Here is a 19,578-nt window from a genome sequence, read left to right on the forward strand (position 1 = left end):
TGTTGTGTGCAACGTGACCTAATAAATAGCCAGATAAAAATCATTACATTAGGATAGTTTTTTGCTTCTAGCCACTTATGTACTCTCCACTTCTTACAGGAAGTTATGCCAGTAAAGAATTTTGCTTTTAGATTCAGTTTTAATTATTTATGTACCTTTAAATACTTATTTTTCTGAATATTTACATGAAATGATACTATGGAATATGTCTATTATAGTACATTACCCTGAATTGCATAAGCAGGAGAGTGAAGTACACATTAATAGGTTGCTACTGCAAAAATAATATAAGCATTCTTGAAATGATAATGGCAAAAGCCAGAAATCCTAAGCATTCAGATTTCAGATTATTTAGATTTTTCTCAAAAGGAAAAATGGATAATTCCTCACTCCAGAGAGGATGCCATTCTCTACTTCTTTCTACTGAGTCCCACACATCCTGGACTCATTTCCTGCACACCTCCCTCTCTGGGCAGAACTCCACTTGGTGTCATCACAGTAAATGCAGAATTAGTTCTAGAAACTGCTGTTGAGAAGCACTGTATAAGGAAGAGGATGACAAGGGAACTGCTTCCCATTAGCTTCAGAAAAATCAAAAAACAAGAGGCTAATGACACACTCATTACAATTCAAGAAACATACTCCGAGTTCCAGTCTGAAACAGTACTAAAGAAAGGAAAGGATATTGATAGTGTTGATATTTGATTTACCACCTTCCTTTTACTAGGTTACATTAACAAAGGCATACACCATCAGGAGTCTCACCTGGTTCCTCTACACTGGAAGACATGAATCATCTAGGATTATAAAAGTAGGAAAATAAAAAAAAAATCAGATTCCAGACCAAAAACTCCAGAATCAGGCCAGAAAAAATCCGTATGAAGGGAAACACATTCTTTCCACTTCAAAACACAATGTAATGCAATCAATCATCTCAGGCTGTAGTCAAGCAGAATTTTGATTCTTGCCTTTCAACTGTTTCAGACAACTTAATTTTAGCAAAGGATGATAATGAATGCCACAGGTTTTATTCCCCAGCTACATTTTATGTTGTACCTGTTGAATACTTCAATGCAGTAAAGCAAGATGAACTAAACCTAACTTAAGCTTTTTGCTTGTACAGCAATTAAGAGATTTCTAAATAACAACTAGAAATGCAAGAGGACATATTGAAAAGTCATGCTTGAAACAAAATTACTGACATTTGCAAATCTTATATAGAAAACACCTCCTTCAGGTTACTTCTCCAGATCTGCTGTACTGCACCAGTTCTTCACTTGTACTGCCATGTGGAAAATACTAATCAGAAATCCTTGGAAAGCACCAAATCTGATTTAATAACTAATAAAATTTGTTAAGCGATCACTGCATTGCAAAGCAGTTGCTCTTCCTACATAAAGGAAGAGTTAACCTGCAATTTAAAGCATAGATTAATGTCTTGTTTCCAAAGCAATATTTGTATATTAATGGGTGTGTTTACTTCAACTGATTTAGTTTACCAATCCATTTTCACTTTTGCTTTCTTCTATCATGTGATTCAAAATGACAGCCTATGACAGACTTCATATTTCCTGTCTGATGTTTCTGTAGATTAATAAGCATATTTGTAAAAACTATTTATGCTGCTACTTTGGAATTACATTTAACATCTTTTATGCAACTGTGCACATTTATCTATGACAGTTCCATTTCCTCTTTGTAAAATACTGATTTCCTAGACCTGCATAAGACAGAATTTTAGAACATTAATTTCTCTACCCACCTGCTGTTTACCCAGGATACTCATAAAAGGCATACCAAGTTACAAAACCAATGGTGTAAAAATAGACATAGTTGAAGTTATCTGTCCTTCCAGTGCTTTATAGTCACAACAGATGATAAATCACTTCTATTCTGTGACTGAATCCAATTAAAAAAATCTATAAAATTAAAATTACTAATTAGTTTTCTGGTTTAAATGCTAATAATATGGAAGTAAGAGGTCTGAACTAAAACCAGATTTTAGAATTGCACGTGCATTTAACACTGATGCAAAATTTTAAAGCATGCTTACTCAACCCAAAATACAGTTTATCAATGCATTACTTCTGTGATAATGGTCACACACTGATAAAACGTTACCTAATGATCTAATGTAATACAAATGTTGATCTACAGATTTTTAATTTTTTTTCTTAAACACAGTCTGTTTTCTTTCCCACACGGTTGTGGTAGAGTGTTTTTACACTTTTGAACTGTTGTCTCCCCCAAATAATGTAAACCTTGAAATTAAGTAGTAGTTGTCTTGCATTTTAAAGGCATAAATGTGGCTTATGAAGTTATTTTTGTACATATCTTAGCTCTTATCTGCAGAAGACCCGAAAACTTTGTTTATTGATTGTGACAATACTTTGATGCAACAGTGTATATCTGTTTCCAGCATAGACATGTAACAGGCTGATCTGTAGGATTTGATGTTAAAGAGTTCATTAAATAGACTCCAAGAATGTTCAATTTCCTCATTTAATTGAGTCACTATTCTTGCCTTTTTTTTTTAATTGGGTGAGTAGCAAGAATATAGATAACAGTATAAGGGTAAAATTACATGGTGTGTAATTTTCACTACAAAAGAATTGTTATAACAATTTGGAATGGAACACATTCCAATTATATAATAAATAAAAAATTTTCAGTGACATTACACATCTCCCTCGCCAAGCATGGGAAAACAATGGAATAATGGTTATTTTTTATGGATATGCACAGTTACAGCACCCAGGACAGCATTAACTCTACCCACTGAAAATGACAGTACCAGTAAGTCATTTTTCACATTGGTAGTCTAAGAAAAAAAATAAAAAAAGCCAAAAAACAGATCTTTTTAAAATCATCTCTCTTGGCTTCTACCACTACATGGCAAACTCACAGAAACATCACTCAGAAACCACACAGTCTAAGTTAAAAAAAAGCTATTTAAAAATATCATATTGCATCAAGACATGGCAGAAAGTTGGTGATAAAGGCAACTTAAAAATATGCTCTAGAACATAAGAAGTAAAGGAATTTCTGAAGCATTATTTCCTGCACTACTACTTGTACAAATCTGGCTTCCTCAGATAATGGAAAGCAAATATTATAGTCCTAGAAAACTTTATCAGGTGCAGACAGTATCAGACACACAGAACATCTTGTAATCTACTTTACTGCCCTGGAAATTAAGAAGAAAGGTCAATCCTCTGATAGAACAGTAGTAAAGTCACACTCCACAGAATTCTCACATACTAATCACTCCATACAAATCACTCCATTAAATCATCCTCTGTTCATTCACTGTACAGAGCATCCTGTATCATCTTTGGTTAATTTTTTTTTTTTAAAGCTTTTAAGATCATATTCACAAACTGATTTGCTTGGCAGAAAAAAAAAATCAAGAATTCTGTCAAAAAAAGCTAAGGAAAAATTTGACAGTAGCCCTAGCTCCATACCATTTTTTCCTTGTTTTCTCTTGTACATAAACATTTTACTTAATTTACAGGATGTTTATCTTGAAAACAAACAACATTATCACTACGTCAATCTTTTACATATGAACAAAATGCCCTGTAGGCACACAGAAAAAAAATTACGGAACAACAATATGGCATACCTGAACACAGCTTCAATTCCAGACAGATCAAAACAAATGCTCTGCCTTTCTGCTTAGGTCCTTACTTTGCGCAAATCACTGTGGTATCTGAATAATGTTTCTAACCCATTAGCCTTTACCTTCAAAGGTACCAGTCCTGATGCAGAACAATTATTTCATATAAAGGAACCCAATCCCAGACTCAATCTATTTAAAGTGCTTGCTAGTTCAAGAATTCAAATGTGTTGTGTGAACATGTGTGAAATGAAAATGTAGTTGCTATTGATATTAAAGATTTGGACATTTTCTACGGATCATGGCTCAAATACCACGAAAATTCATTTGAATAATTAAAAAACCACCATGTATTTCCCACCTTTCTGGTGCTACCTACTTGATTTGGCAAAATTTTTTATTTTGTTTACCCCATTCTGCAAATGACTAATGGCAGAATGTTCCAAACATGTCACTTCACTGCAGTTTCTTTTCATTTCACTGAGCCTCTAAATCAGCAAATTCATACAAGTTACATACTAAAAAAAAAAATGTAGTTTTTGGTGCTAGCATCCTAAGACTGAGAAACATTCACAATAGTAAGTGAATCACATGTGAAATGTTTTCTTTTTTTCATGCTTCCCAGTTACTCTGATGGATGGGAAAGCACACATTTTCTGTGTGGTTTAGTGCTGCTACATAAAGTAGATGGACAACTTGGGTACATTTAAGAAATAAGAATTACATCATGAAGATCCTTACACAGTCACCTGCAAAGTTTCAAAGCCTTCAAGAGCAATGCATTTAAAATGCAATAACATCACATTTTAACTAATACCACCATGTTTTTAAGACAGAACTGTCTGACCATCTAAAGGCAGTTTTCTCCCTGAAGCAGTTTTTAAATCACAATGAGAAGGGTCACTAATTCTACAGATATCCAAGCTGAAAGATGATATTGCTTATAAAGTCATAGAGCTTCTCTTAAACCAGAGCCAAAGGTTAGTATTTTTCTTGCTAATCATCAAGATAAACTGTCTTCCATCAGATTCATTTCATCATAAAAATTACTCCAGGAAAGGAATTATTATCAGAATCTAGGAGGTGCAGAAGCAGTTCCACAACAAACAGCATTCACAAAAGTCTACTGTAAGACACAATCAAGTTGCTTAAAAAGAAAGCTTCCTAGTGCATGAAGGTTGTAAATGAGAATTCAGCCTTTAATTTCCAGTCCTCCAACCTAGAAAGAAGTGAATTGAAAAACAATACAGGATACAGACAGGAGTACTTTTCTTTAAGTCTTCCACGTTTCTCTCAATCAGAGAAAGAAAGTTTATTTTATATAAAGAACAACTAAAAAAAAAAAAGAATCTCTCCTACCACTTCCTTCATCATACAGACAGCAAGATGGAGATATGTGCAACAGGAAAAGTGACATGGGCATAGATTCCAGGGATAAATATTATCTAAAAGCATGAGAAGGCTACCACCCTTTGCCATACTGTGTTAGGGTACATTTAGAAGAGTGAGATTTATAAATCTGTCTGGACAACATGAATATCTGTCATCCAATGAAAGAGCTAGAACAAAAAACTCTTTAAAATATCCATTAACATGAAGACTGAGCAGGCTGTTCAGGAATCTGTCTTCGGTCACAGTGTACGTACCACATTTCATCTGAAGTCTATGGCTGCCTCAACTGTTCAAAATTCACCCTGGCCTAAGATTGTACATCTCAGAAGTTGTACATCCAGATCTGGACCTCTAACTTGGACAAAGCTCTGTAATATTAAGCCAAAACAGCTGACTATAAAAGGATGGGTTTTGTTTAGAACAAAAGCTACAACTAGAATGAGGAAAAAAATGGATTGTTTAAATTCTTTCACATTAAAAGGAGTTGTGCCAGAGCGCTTAGTTGCCATAAAGAAACATCGTCAAAATTTTAATTGTATTTAAAATTTAAAGAATGTATTTAAAAGCCTTCAGATCTAGAAGAGTCTAACTATTGGTATAATTGCTAGCATAGGTACTTTTAGACCCTGAGTCATGGCAACAATAAAAGACTTAAACTAAATAATCATGCCACAGATGCATAGAGCCTTTGCTTATTGATTAATCCATTGGTTTGGGAATCTGCTTCCTCCATCTTGGTTACTAAATAGGTGATTTCACACCAATTCACTTCATTCCCAGTAAATAGTAGCATTAAAGACAGTATTTGCAGAAGCACAAGTTCCTGTATTTATTGGTAATTTACACCACTAAGAAACTAAAGTAAAAATTATTTTCTCCAAAATTTGAAAGCCTTTGATCTATAAGTTGGAAGAAAAAATATAGGGCACAATCAGTATAAAAGCATTTACTATTTCTCTTTTCCTGTCACACAATTGTAATAAAAGGTAGCCACTTCTAATCATGTCACCAAATTAAACACTGTTTATACAGATTTTTTTTTTACAAATTGCTAACACAGACTTAATTTCCATGCTTCCTATGGCTCAAGAAGTTAAAAAACACACATCCATTCATACAGTACATGTCCTCATGCTTCCTACTCCCTATATCATCTTTCCAATTTTCTCATACACCCCCTTGGGCCTTTACTGTTATTCTTCATGATGTAGCCAATACACTTTTTCCTTCAACTAAACCACCTTTTATTTTAGTTATTCACTTTTTTTCATGTAGTGAAGAACTATCAAGACAGCAATACAGTACAATATGCTACAATAGCCTAGTCTTAAGGATAGACTTAGAGGAGCACAGGAACAAAACAGACATTTCTGTGCTTGATGTTTGTCAAAGTTCCCTGAGCTCAGGCAGCATTATTACCATCTCCTCCATCATCCCAGAGGACTGTGGCTTGTGGCTTATTCAATAAGCTCTGTGCTTGTGAGAAGTTATTATAATAGTAAATACCAGCAGAAGCAATTTCAAAGGAATGCAAGATTTAGTCTGCCTGACACTATGGACTCACAATGGAAGAGGTGCTAATATGGTGAATGCCAGGTCAGGCTCTAATTTCTGAACTCAAAGAGGGCAACGTGCACCCCTTCCCTCCTCTGAAACATCAGCAAGGGCTGGGTACTAGCAGCAGGCTGTGGGGAATGCGGCTGTGGCAGACGCATTGCTGCTTTCTCCCAGCAGATTCAGCACTCTCCTGCCTCTGTCCTCAAAGGATGGAAACACAACAGTTCCACAGTATTTTCCAAGATCAAACCAGATGAAGATTCTCCAAATTAAAAAAAACATAAAAATGCAGATAGCCAGATTACTGCAGTAGCCTCCAACACCTTTCTTCAGAAAGCCATACAGGAAGATACAAGTTCTCTCAGACTCTGCCTGCTCTACTGCAATAAAAGAAACACTCAGTTTTCCAGGAATAACGTACACTGAACCAGACTCTGAGACAGTTCCAACAGAATTTGCTGAGAAGAGCCCCTAACATGGGTTGTTTTCTTAAGGTTCTCCTGAAAGCATCTAGACATACCTTTCCTGAAAGTCTCCATTATATCCATCCAAGACAGAGTGCTTAAACATGTACTGTCTCCACACTGAAAGAGTTACTTTGGGAATTACTTTTGAAAGCTTTTATGTGTGAAGGGAGAGTTTTGAGTTGGCTGATAAAGTCTTATTAGGCACCTGAGAGATTTCAATAGAGTGCTACCTGAATTCTGGAAGTTCTTAAACAACATTCAGCCTTTTGTCCTTGTATCTAGGTTACAAGTAAAGGTAGAACACATGGCTATCAAAAAAGATAGAAAAGATAAATAATTTGTGTTAGGAAATAAACAGCCGTCTCCAGGAGCATCTCCTCCTTACAGAGAAAGGCTTGATTCACATAACTTAACTCATTCACATCCAAACCAGTCAGCCCAGCTTTGCTTCTCAGTCAGGAGAAACAAGCACATCAAGGAACAACTCTTTTGTTTTACAGGTGTACTTTAGACTGAGCTACAGGCACTCTTAGATACAGACGTATCAACTCCTTTCAATTAACAAGCAATTTTTTCATTATCAGCTACCCTTGAGGAACCCAGTGTTGTTGGGGATGTTTATATGTAGTCTGATGCACCCTATTTTAGGGCAGCAACTGACTATCAGTCAGTTAGCCAGTATTAACAGCTCTTTAACAAAAAAAAAAAATCAAGCAGAAAACAAGAGGGATGAGCAATGTGACGGAGAAGCAGCATTCAGATAAGACATTGACTAGATGTGTATTGCCAGTAAAGAAAAATATGGTGAAGTTCTTCTGTAGGTACAACATGCAGCTATGGTACTTCTGTCACAGAGACATGTTGCTTGGTTTGCTTTTTTTTTTTGTTCCAAGAAAAAAAAATTGTGCCTATGATGTTTCTGATCAAACCACTTGTGCATACAGTTAACACTGGAGTGTGAAAGACAACATGTGAACATGAGAAACACTCCACCAGATCAGACCAGTGGTCATTCAGCTCTGTATTTTGGCTCTAAATGAGGGAGAGCACACAAGCTCAACCACTTTGTGTAACCCTTTCCCCTCACTCCCCACAGCCATCCACTGTGGTTGTCTGGATGAAGCGGAATAAGATGAAGCTTTTTTGTTATTCTGGAAGAACAAGTAGCATTACGCGTTTTCAAGGAAGGCCAAGTTGAGGAGTGGCTGCCAGCACTAATCAGAAGTTTCTCAGTACACCTTTACCTTAACAGAAGACAGAGACAGGGACTTATTGGTATTCTGAGTTCTCATAGCCAGAGCAACTGAAAAAACAAAGGAGAGATCCCCAAAGATCCCTGCTTCTGCTACCAAGCAGCAAGAGGAATTGTGGCCAGGTCTAACAGGAGGAGAAGAGGAGGAAGAAGGTGCAGAGTTGCAGAAGCTTACATTTTCTTCCTAAAAACATGGAGTCCTTTCAAAAAAGGCCCAAGAGCAGCTGCTTTCTGAGGTAACCGCCCAAATCTGGGGAGTGGATAGAAAGAGCCAAGTCACCTTTCTTCAGGCAGGAGAGAAGGAGTGAGCTGCTTTGATTGCCTCCCTCATTTAATCTCTTTCCATGTTAGTAGTCACAGAGAATGGTAAGACACATCTCCAACCTTAAACAAGCTTTGAGATCAGTAGGTTTTTCATTAAGACATGTAAGACAAGTGTTTGCCATCTTCAGTCTGCATCTGAGACCCCACCCCCACAAAAAAATTGAGCAGATATCAGTGCTATCTGAAATGTCACTGGAAGCTGTAGCTTGGTACAGGGGTGAAGCTGCCAAGTTAAAAATAGAAACCATCATTCTGATTACAGCTGTGAGATGCATTTCACTGATGGGCTGGCTTCTACCTATTTTAGATAACAGAATGAAACACTTGAAAAGTAACTTTGTAGAATGTTACCTATTTCAAAACACCAAAACTTGCAGCGCTGACTGTGCACAAAAATTAAAGCAACCCAGTGTACTGCAGCGCTTGTACTCATTCGTAGTATGTCAGCAGAAAGCACTGTGATGAATCTGCTACTGTTTTTCTTGTTTCTGACTGTGGCCATAAAAGGGCTGGTTAGAAACCTAAAAAGTTATTGTTAACAGCTGTTCTTTGTGGATGCTCAGTTACTAAAGTGAGACAAGTCTGCTTCGAGAGCATCATATTCCCCTATATAACATTTAGAGCTGCACACAGATAGCTATGTACATACTGTAACCAAATATATCATACCCACTCATCTCTAATAACAACTGCTCTCCAGTAATAGAGAAGGACTTCAAGTGAGCCTCCAAAAAACACCTGGATGAATTGCCTTACTGTAAGCAGACAATACAGTACTTGACATTTCCAAAAAACAAAATACTGCCAAGGTGGAAAACAAGTTCAATACTTATGACTTCTTCCTCCTGATGTGAAACATGTCTTTAAGAGGAAGCGAGATGCTTCCAAAAAAATTGTGTTTCTACAGTACTTCATTTTTCAAAATGCAAGGAACCAAAAGCACTCACTCAACACCAACACACCTTAGACACCCATAAATCCTTTTGCTTGCATACGGTCAATTAACTGCATGTGCATATATGGGTAAGAGAGGCTTTATACACCATATCTGCTGCTAGACTTAAGCACCTGGCCAACTGTCCATCCCAAAAAAGAAATAAGATCTACCACAGTAAGGGATATTCGTTGGTTCAGGAGGAAAAGCAGTACACCTGGGAAAGTCATACCTCCAGACAGACCTAGTAAGTGCTAATCTCTCAGCAGGTCATGTACAGTATTCTTTCCTTGAGTGTGTATTTTCCTTTGAAGTACGTGTATTATACTTGCTAATACTAATGAGAATATTGAGAAACTCTTTAGAACAAAAGGGAAAACAGTGCCTCAAGGGGTCTGTGCTCACTCCTGGTGAAAGCAGCGACTGCAATAATTTGAGCTGCCTGAACTACAAGAGAGCTCCTGAAAAGACTAAGCATAGCTGCATTTTCATTGGAACACTGCCATAGTGAAGTTTATATGTATTTTAATCAGGGCTTCTGAATAAGCTTCAAAGAGACTACAATATACAATTTAATTAGCTATTTGTTAGAGAAAGAGGTTGCTTTGAAACTCTGCCATCTGATAATGAACAAGTGCATTTAGTCTGAGGTGCTATGTAAAGCATTGTAGCAATCAGAAAGATCAACACAATGGAAAAGGCATTACAGGAGAGGTGGAAGGACCGGCACAACAGAAAGGTGCTATAAAGGAAGGTTAGAAGACTGCTCACCCGTATCAGAAGACTCCGAGTTCAGGGAGAAAAGCTCCACCAAGGAGGGATCTCCAGAAAGATCCTTCCTCAGTGGCAGTCAGCCCTTAAATGAGGCCTAACAGAGGTGGAGCCAGGCTCCACCCCTTCCAGTCACACAGGTGAAATGCCTTCACCTGTGCTCCCAGGGATGACTGGGTCTTTCCTCCAGGTGCTCAGTGGTTCAGGCCATCACTCAGCAGTTCCCATACAAGCATACATATACAGTGCTCCAGAACTGCAATTAAAATTAAACCTTCTAGTACACCATTGTGTTCCTCCAAACTGTATTTAGAGTAGGATCAGAGCAAGACTTACCCACTAACAGGTCAAAAAGAAGAAAACTCAGATTATTCCACTTCTTAATGGACAATTCTGGTTGGATACGAGAACAGTGTTTTCTAACTCCAAATTATAAGGCCTGACTTCACACAAAGAATCTGCCACATTCAGGTTAAGTCATCCAATTCAAATGCAATCTGGACATAAACACAGCCTTAAACACCATGTCCCAGCCAGTGCTTGATCAGCCTGCAGCAACCTGTAGGTCTGCAAGAAGCAACAAACCATACTGGCCAAACTACAAGAGATGATGGGATATCTACAACAACAGCATTTATTTACACCTAGTTTCAAATAAATCAGCTCTATAAATAAAAAATGGAATCATTTCAACCTGCTATAACTTTCCAACTTGGAGCATATCAGTGAAATAAAATCTTGTCAAAATCATCTATTAGACTGGCAGTCACTGTAACAAGTAGAAAAATACAGAAATACCAATTTTAAGAGTGAGCACACAGAGGATGGTTTGCTTCTTCCAACACTATTTCATCTTAAAATCGTACTTTTTCTGCCATTTATGCCTAAAAATTATGTGGTCCAAGAATACTTTTCCAGTTTACCTCAAAATTTCCATTTTGGCAATGGATCAAGACCCATTAATTTCCTAAAACTGCTTGTGTTAGAAGGTGAAAGAAATACTCCTGATGGTATTTATTGCTTTTAGCTGAACCGGTAGATGGGCTTGAAGAGAAAAGAATTAAAACATTTTGCTTTATTCTAAGCAGCATCTTTTAATTAGATGCATTTGGTGTGCATTTCCTCATTATATTCATCACGCTGTATTTGAGCAGCTTCTAGAAGCACTTGTGCTTACACAAACATGTAGCTTCTGCTACAGACTGAAAGGCTGCTGCTGCTGGCTCCTCCTCTTGGCTCTGCAGTTTTTATGAATGACTAGCAATCACTGACAGTGAATGACTGCCAACTGCCCACTCAACCCTTTCTACTCTTCCCTGCACGTACATACTAGAGAAGCAAACAAGCACCATGACTGCAAATGAGCCTTCAGTACACTCTACAATGTATGGCATTCATCTTTCAAAACAGGAACAAAATGTTCTTCCGGATACTTAGAGTATAGAAATTAAATATTAAAGGGTTATGTAACATCCTTTTTTTTTTCCCCTCCAACTAGATAACTTTTAGGCATTTAATCAAAGTGAAATTGTCAGTGCTTCAGCAACAAACAGGAAAACTGGAACTAAAGAACCTCACCTACTTCCAGCAAACTGAGATTTATCCAGAGCCAAAACATAAAATCTACCTCCTGTTTTATAACACTGTAGCTGTCCTATTTCAACATAAAAGATACTTCCTGTCCAGAAGGCAGTTAGTTCTGTACCACCAATTTCTTCATGTAATGGATACGTGAAAACAATCAGTACAATTTTCCTTGTTTATTACAATGAGAATATCCTATAAAGAATGTTGAATGCGACAGCAGTTAACATCAAAGAGCAATCAATCTATATTGGTGACTGTAAGCAACGGGTAAAACACACAGGAGAAATATTTGTATTACATTTTAGTTACTAAGGCCAAATGTAAATCCAGTAGCTCACTGCATGCTCAGACATTACTGCTACAACAGAAATTAAAATAAAAAGCAAGCTGCGCTCTGTTGCATACTGTTTAAAATGCATTTTTACTACTTGCAGCCCTGTAGTACTGCCACAAGGAAGAAGCCCCAGGCTCTGCAGCGAGCATGCTAGGCCTCAGGCCCAAGGCTGGCCAGCCTTGCTCTGTCTGAGCTTTCCTTGGCCTCTGTTCTGCTTCATTCCACTTTGTGCAGCTGTAAGTGCAAACAACAGAGCTGTGTTCCACCTGGTTATCTAGAAGAGAAATCTGAGGTGCTTGGGATATGTAAAGAGTGAAGCTAAACAGCTTGCAATTAGCAGATCCAGAAATAGAAAAGATACAGATAGTCAGGAAAAATACACGTGATCCAGAAGAGAAACATACCAAAAGCTGTCACATGAGGCAGTGTCTAATGTCTTCTGGGTGCCTGAAGTTCATATTCAGCCTAAACAAAGCATGACTTAGAAACCTGAGTGCAGCAAACCATTATCTAGGATTCTGCTTTATGGCTGAGCATATGTCAAAACTGGAAAAGGAGATGCTGTCAGAGATGGTTGATGGTGAAGATTAACCTTATGTCCGAATGCATAACAAGTCTGGAGAGAGTTAAAGAACTAATATATCACAAAGGAAACTTATACATCATGTTTCAGCACAATAATGAACAGCACAGGCTTAAAAAAAAACAACAAAAGGGCTCTTACCAGTATATTTAATATATCAACAAATTTAAGACATTTTATGCAGTAGCATGTCTTTTTAATGTAAACATGTTGATAACCAGATATACTGCTAGTTCAAAGCACACACATTACAAATCCTGTTCTCCATATGGAAGTTAAACTATGCTAAATGCAGCTCAAACTAATGCTGTGGTCCTCTGAACATGTGAATTCTGGAAGTATGAAATAAAATGTAAGCAATAGTGTATATGAAGACAGAAGTATTTCAACAACTTTATCTCAATTTAAAGTGCTTGTCTTGAGCTGAGACACACAAGCTTATATCACAAAATTTATGTGAATTTTTTAGTGAATACTGTCTTAGATTCTATGGCTGAAAGCAAACTACTTCCTGTCCTCCAGTTCCCAGTAAATACAGGACATGTAAGGAGGTGTGAACTGATACTGGATGATGGAGCCAAACTTTCTTTTGCATCCTGATAAACTGTATTAAAACAAACTCCTAGCAGCAAAGATTTTTATTTTACTCCTTGCAAAGCAAACAGAAACACAGAAACAGTGTAATTGTCTCTCTACTTAAGGAAAATGAAATAACTGCACAGGAACAAAGGTTAAGGAGGCCTGAAGCTGAGCTTGTTCATACCCAAATTGCCTGTTTTTCTTTCTCCAGCAGCATTATATAATCTAAAAAAGATCATCACCTCTTACTATGAATCTTGCCTTGCTTACTTGTCTCATTACACCACTACAAGCTACCACAAAACTATTATAAGAAGGAGGTTGGAAGTTGTCCAACTCTGTCACACTGTGCTGCCTTTTCCATCCCAACACACTGATATAAGTGAAGTATTTCCTGCACTTGGGTGTTTACCCTAAAGCTTTTGAGAAAACTGATCAGTTCACATTAGTTGGTTTCTGGGACCACGTACCCAAAGGAGACAATCAACAATTACAATTCTAGCAGTGAAGTAAGACTTTATGTGGAATCTGCTATCACTTTCGCTTCTGACACAGTAAAACTCAACGACACTTTCAACACAACAGTGTCAATCAGTTTTGCCACTCTGCTGGTCATCCTCCAGCTTGAGGCAAGTCCTATGATCTTCCGCTAACACAAGCTTTCCACTATCTGACAGAAAGGAGTGAACAAAAGGGCAGAGGATGAAAGATGATATCCAAAACAGACAACGTGTCCCCAAATTCATTTACATTTGAAGTTGATCCCCTGGATCTTTTGTATTTTCAGCACAGTCAACATGATTGCTTAATGTATTCACCCTAGTGCTATTCATAGCACAAAAATCTCAGCAATTCTGCTGTTTCTTTTGATCTAGTTTTTGTAGATACTCTGATGCTGACATGATTAGGGTGAGAGCATAAGGCTTTGTTTGAAAGTAATTTTGAGGCAATACCAAAAGACCTTTATCACTGCAAGATCTGAAATACCATCAGTTTTAGGGAAGTAATCACAGATTTTTTCATAAAACTACTTAAGATTCTTATGACAAATAATGACTAAGCAGTACTAACCATTCTTTCACATCCAATTCAAATAACTTTAGTTATATGATCACAGAAAGCCAACACATTAGACATCTTAACATATTCAGGGAGCCTGACAGTTATGTTCACATAGCACAAAATCAGCTCTTCAATTAGTCTTGATTACATCTATGCTGCCACCCAGTTGGAAGTCGCTGAGAGCTGCATTTAGACTTCAGTAGGGCACATTCATTGTACAAAGTATTTGATAATTATCAAATACCAATGTTATGTTTACCTAGACATGCATCACCCTTACTGCGTGACTTAACTTCAGTAGGCATGTAATAATTCAGCTATTTTAAGCAGTCTCCAAATACGACAGCTACATCAATACTTAGAAAATTCTCTTTCCACTTCTCATGTCCTAATTCTCCATATAAATGAAATAAATAGCAGTGATTTATTAAATCCTGAAGAGGATTCAGCATGAATCCAGGCAAGGTATCCATGCATTAACATGGTGGCAATTAACATTTCTGACCTTGCTGGTTCTGGACTAAAATAGGATCTGTGAAGCATGGAGGTGGTGGAGAAAAGCAACTCCGTTGATGTGCATTTTTTCCCTCCTTTTCTACATTGAAATTAAAGTATTCCTTGTTAAATATACATACATATAGATTATCAATACTAAACTACTTTTGTGACCTGTCTATCCTTCTATGAAGGCATATTCCATTTACTATTTCCACAGAATTCATTCTGTATTTAACCCATACTTGCATACTCCTACACACACAGTGGATGACAGGATATTTGAAGTTGGAAGGAATCACTGGAGAAAAAAATCGAGCCCAACCCACTGCTCAAAGTTGGGTCAGCTCTGTCGTCAGATTGGCTTCCGCAGGGCTTTATTCAGTTGGTTTGGAAACCTTCAAGGATAGAGACTACACAACCTCTCTGGGCAACCACTCACTGCTTGACTATCCTTATGATGAAAAGGTTTTTTTCCATATATCTACACTGAACCTCTCATTCCAACTTACATCCAGCATCCCTCATCCTCAACACTGGAAGACTACTAATAGGTTCTTCCAAAGCCACCTCTCCTCCAGGTGGAACAAGCCCAGGACCTAAAGAACATATTGCAGATCGGGTGGAACAGCAAATTGTGCTTAGGGAAGGGGAAAGTGGGTCTGAAGCACACAGGTCCTTAATTATCCAGCATGTGGATAAAAATCAAGAAAATTCCTGATCATATTCTCACAATTGATTAACTGGGAGCATACTTAAATATAGTTTTAGCTAGTTTAATGCTAAAATTTAACTTTTCTGAAGTGAAACTGAACAATATACTAGAGCATATCATCTTCACAAAAAAGGTCAACAACATATTGACATGTGTGAGGGAATCACTGCCAGCAGGTCAAGGGGAGCAATCCTTCCCCTCTGCTCAACAACAGTGAGAAGCCCCTACAGCACTGAGCTCAGCTCTGGGCTCCCCATAGAAATAAGGACAGACTGGAGAGAGTGCAGCAAAGGGCTGCAAAGGTAACTGAGGACCTAAAGTCTGTCATACAAGGAAAGGCTGCAAGAGCTGGAAATTTTCAACCTGAAGAAAAGATGGCTCAGAGAGAAGCTCATCAATGCATACAAGCATGTGAAGGGGGGGGGCATAAAGAAGACGGAGCCAGGCTCTCCTTAGTGGTGTCCAGTGAGACACCACAAAAGTCAATGGACACAAGGTGAAATAAAGGCAATGCCATTTAAAAAAAAAAAAAAAAAAGAAGGCTTCATCACAAGGATGATCCAACACAGGTTGCACAGAAAGGTTGTGGAGTCTCTGCTCTTGGAGATACTCAGAATCCACCTGAGGAACATAAACAACTCTGCTTGAGCATAAGAGCTGGACTAGACAGTCTTCAAAAGTTCCTTCCAATCCCTAATATTCTGCAAGTCTGTATATACCATACTGCCTTACGAGTTCCACAATACTTTGAAAATGAAGGAGAAATTACAGTGCAGTGTACATTCCATTACTGTATAGAAACACTGAATTTAGTACAAGGTTAAAAATTGTATTCAATCAGAAAAACTTTTCCAGAAGCATAATTTAGTACATAACTGTACCTTCAATGGTGCATAAAATTCACCTTTCACTAATATTCTTCAATGGTCACGCATCAATTGCTTATACTTACAGAACCAGCAACCCCCAGAACATAACCACCAAAGTTTCCTCCCTGTTTGGTAACGTACTAACATTTGTCACAGCTTTTTTTACTGAGAGAGCGCTGAGGTGCTGGAACAGGCTGCCCAGATTGGTTGTGGATGCCCCATCCCTGGAGGTGTTTAAGGCCAGACTGGATGGGGTCATTTTGGTACACGACGGAATAACTTATCTGTTCTTCCCAGGTAGCAGCAGAAACTGTAGAACATGGAGAAAAGTTTAGAAGGCATTCTAATCTTTTGAAACTATCTGAAAATCTGATCAAGAAGCAAGTTAAAAGCACTATAGCTTTAAAAGAAAAAAAGGCTGTGCGTTAATAGGACTCAAATTATGACAACACTTAGTTAACTCTGTCATGACAAGTCCTACAAGCACCCTCTTTTTTGAAGGTAGTGGGTGATTAATAGAGGCCTGGGAAAAGGAAAGTCTAAGCATATACAACTAAGTATGTCTGAAAATGGGTAACAAACCTAGGCTTCTACATAATTGACAAGCAGGTTTTAGGTCTTTTTTAAAAGTATCAGTGTCTTCCTTGCTGCTGACACCAACTTCATCCCTTAGTAGCAAAAGGCAGGAACAACATGTAATTTATGGTTTTCACTAAATATCACTGTGACAAATTGTCAAAGGTAGAACCAGTGTAGTCTCTGAAAGCTATGTGTCAAATAAAAAAAGACTAACAACTTCCCCTTAAATGAAATCCAAATTTAGCTTTAATAATTATAATTTTCATAAAAAGGAAATTGTCTTCCGAGCAAAGATTGGCACTTGTTCATGTTGTCAAACTTGACAGCATGAAATCATGGAACAAATGACGAGATTCTGCAGCTGCTAAATACTGTCAAATACACTTTGCAAGTTTTATTCTTATGAATTCATTAATACGAGGGCCTGTCTTCGCAAGAAACTACCTCTCTTCCTAACATACAATTTGGACAAAAAAGGTTCTAAAACATTCCTCACTTGCTCAGATCACTTTTCATTCATTCAACATTTAAAAGCCCCAGTCTGCACACAAAGTCATATCACAGCCCTACAGAGCTGACAGAGTAGACAGACTATTTGGAATCAGCTGGAACAATCTACAGAGCAAGTTCATACAGCTGTTCTGCTTGTGCATCTATACAATCACTAACATGTGCATCCCCCCCCCCCAATTCCTGTCTTCAGGAATTATTATAAAATAATTCACCCAATGAGAGCAACCACACTCCACTCATGCTGCTCAGCTGCTAACTGTAGCCTTCTTCTGGGAACAGCTACTGAGGAATAGTTTTTTTGAATTACTCCAGGTACATCTATTAGATTTCATTTTTTCTATGCATAAAGGAAAAAGATTAAGTAAATCTGTGTAAGCAAATTGTGTACGAGGATTTACATCAGTATAAGCCTGATCCAGCTTAAATCAATGTAGTTGTATGACCCAATTTGGCACTTATTTTCAAAAATATAATGAAAAACAATATCTTGTAACATATCAGCGAGGCACAAGTTCTTCGAAAGTTCTTTGGCCTTCTACGATGAAGTGACAACATCGGTGGATGGGAGGAGGGCGATGGATGTCATCTACCTGGACTTCTCCAAAGCCTTTGACAGGGTCCCTCATCACATCCTTCTCTCCAAATTGGAGAGGTATGGATTTGAAGAATGGACTGTTCGGTGGGTTAAGAACTGGTTGGCTGGTCGCAGCCAGAGGGTTGTGATAAATGGTTCTGTGTCAGGGTGGAGGCCGGTCACAAGTGGCATCCCCCAAGGCTCAGTCCTGGGACCGATGCTCTTCAATGTCTTCATCAGTGACATAGACGATGGAATCAAGTGCACCCTCAGCAAGTTTGCAGATGACACCAAGCTGAGTGGTGCATTCGATACACTGGAAGGAAGGGAAGCCATCCAGAGGGACCTGGACAGGCTGGACAAGTGGGCCCACGAGAACCTAATGAGGTTCAACAAGGCCAAGTGCAGGGTGCTGCACTTGGGCCGGGGCAATCCCAGGTATTTATACAACCTGGGGGAAGAACTCCTCAAGGGCAGCCCTGCAGAGAGGGACTTGGGGGTCCTGGAGGATGAGAAGCTGGACATGAGCCAGCAGTGCGCGCTGGCAGCCCAGAAGGCCAACTATGTTCTGGGCTGCATTAAAAGAGGAGTGGTCAGCAGGGAGAGGGAGGTGGTGGTCCCCCTCTACTTGGCTCTTGTGAGGTCCCATCTGGAGTACTGCGTCCAGGCCTGGGGCCCCTAGCACAAGAAGGATGTGGAGCTCTTAGAAAGAGTTCAGAGGAGGGTGACCAAGATGATCAGAGGGCTGGAGAACCTCTCCTATGAGGAAAGGTTGAGGGAACGGGGCTTGTTTAGTTTGGAGAAAAGAAGGCTCCGGGGAGACCTCATTGTGGCCTTCCAATACTTGAAGGGAGCGTATAAACAGGAGGGGATCGATTGTTTGTGAGGGTAGATAGCGATAGGACAAGGGGGAATGGTTTTAAGCTGAGACAGGGGAGATTCAGGTTAGATATTAGGAGGAAGTTTTTCACACAGAGGGTGGCGATGCACTGGAACAGGTTGCCCAGGGAGGTTGTGGATGCCCCGTCCCTAGAGGCGTTCAAGGCCAGACTGGACGTGGCTCTGGGCAGCCTGGTCTAGTGGTCGGTGACCCTGCACTTAGCAGGAGGGTTGAGACTCGATGATCTTTGAGGTTCTTTTCAACCCAGGCCATTTTATGATAATACAAATACTGCACGTAAGTACTGCTTAATATTAGAATGGCAAGAAAAAGTGTTATATGAATTCAAGAAAAGCATGAAAGTTATTTTCATTGTCATTAAAGAGAACTACAATCAATTTGACATTAAAAATAAAACTACTTTAAGAAAACACATGCTCACAACAGTTATTATATATGCACTGAACTGACCATTGTGTGTCCTACATTCCA

At 38.5% G+C, this 19,578-nt stretch overlaps 1 protein-coding gene and 1 long non-coding RNA gene across 20 annotated transcripts in view; both read right to left on the bottom strand.

Annotated features, from left to right (window-relative positions):
• RIMS1 (regulating synaptic membrane exocytosis 1) overlaps positions 1-19,578 on the bottom strand; it is a 363,013-nt gene that overhangs the window by 231,460 nt on the left and 111,975 nt on the right. The window contains exon 1 of one of the 19 annotated variants that reach the window (XM_021393095.1): positions 10,317-10,412. The exons of 17 other annotated variants lie outside the window; for them this stretch is intronic. The gene's annotated coding sequence lies outside the window, so the exon portion shown is untranslated. Of the gene's footprint in view, positions 1-10,316; positions 10,413-19,578 lie in introns of those variants that run through there. One more of the 19 variants, XM_021393098.1, reaches the window with a different exon arrangement.
• LOC110397134 overlaps positions 1-19,578 on the bottom strand; it is a 38,853-nt gene that overhangs the window by 18,291 nt on the left and 984 nt on the right. The gene's annotated exons all lie outside the window — the stretch shown is intronic.

The sequence above is a fragment of the Numida meleagris genome, chromosome 3, assembly GCF_002078875.1.
Source record: "Numida meleagris isolate 19003 breed g44 Domestic line chromosome 3, NumMel1.0, whole genome shotgun sequence".
NCBI classification, from domain to species: Eukaryota; Metazoa; Chordata; class Aves; order Galliformes; family Numididae; genus Numida; species Numida meleagris.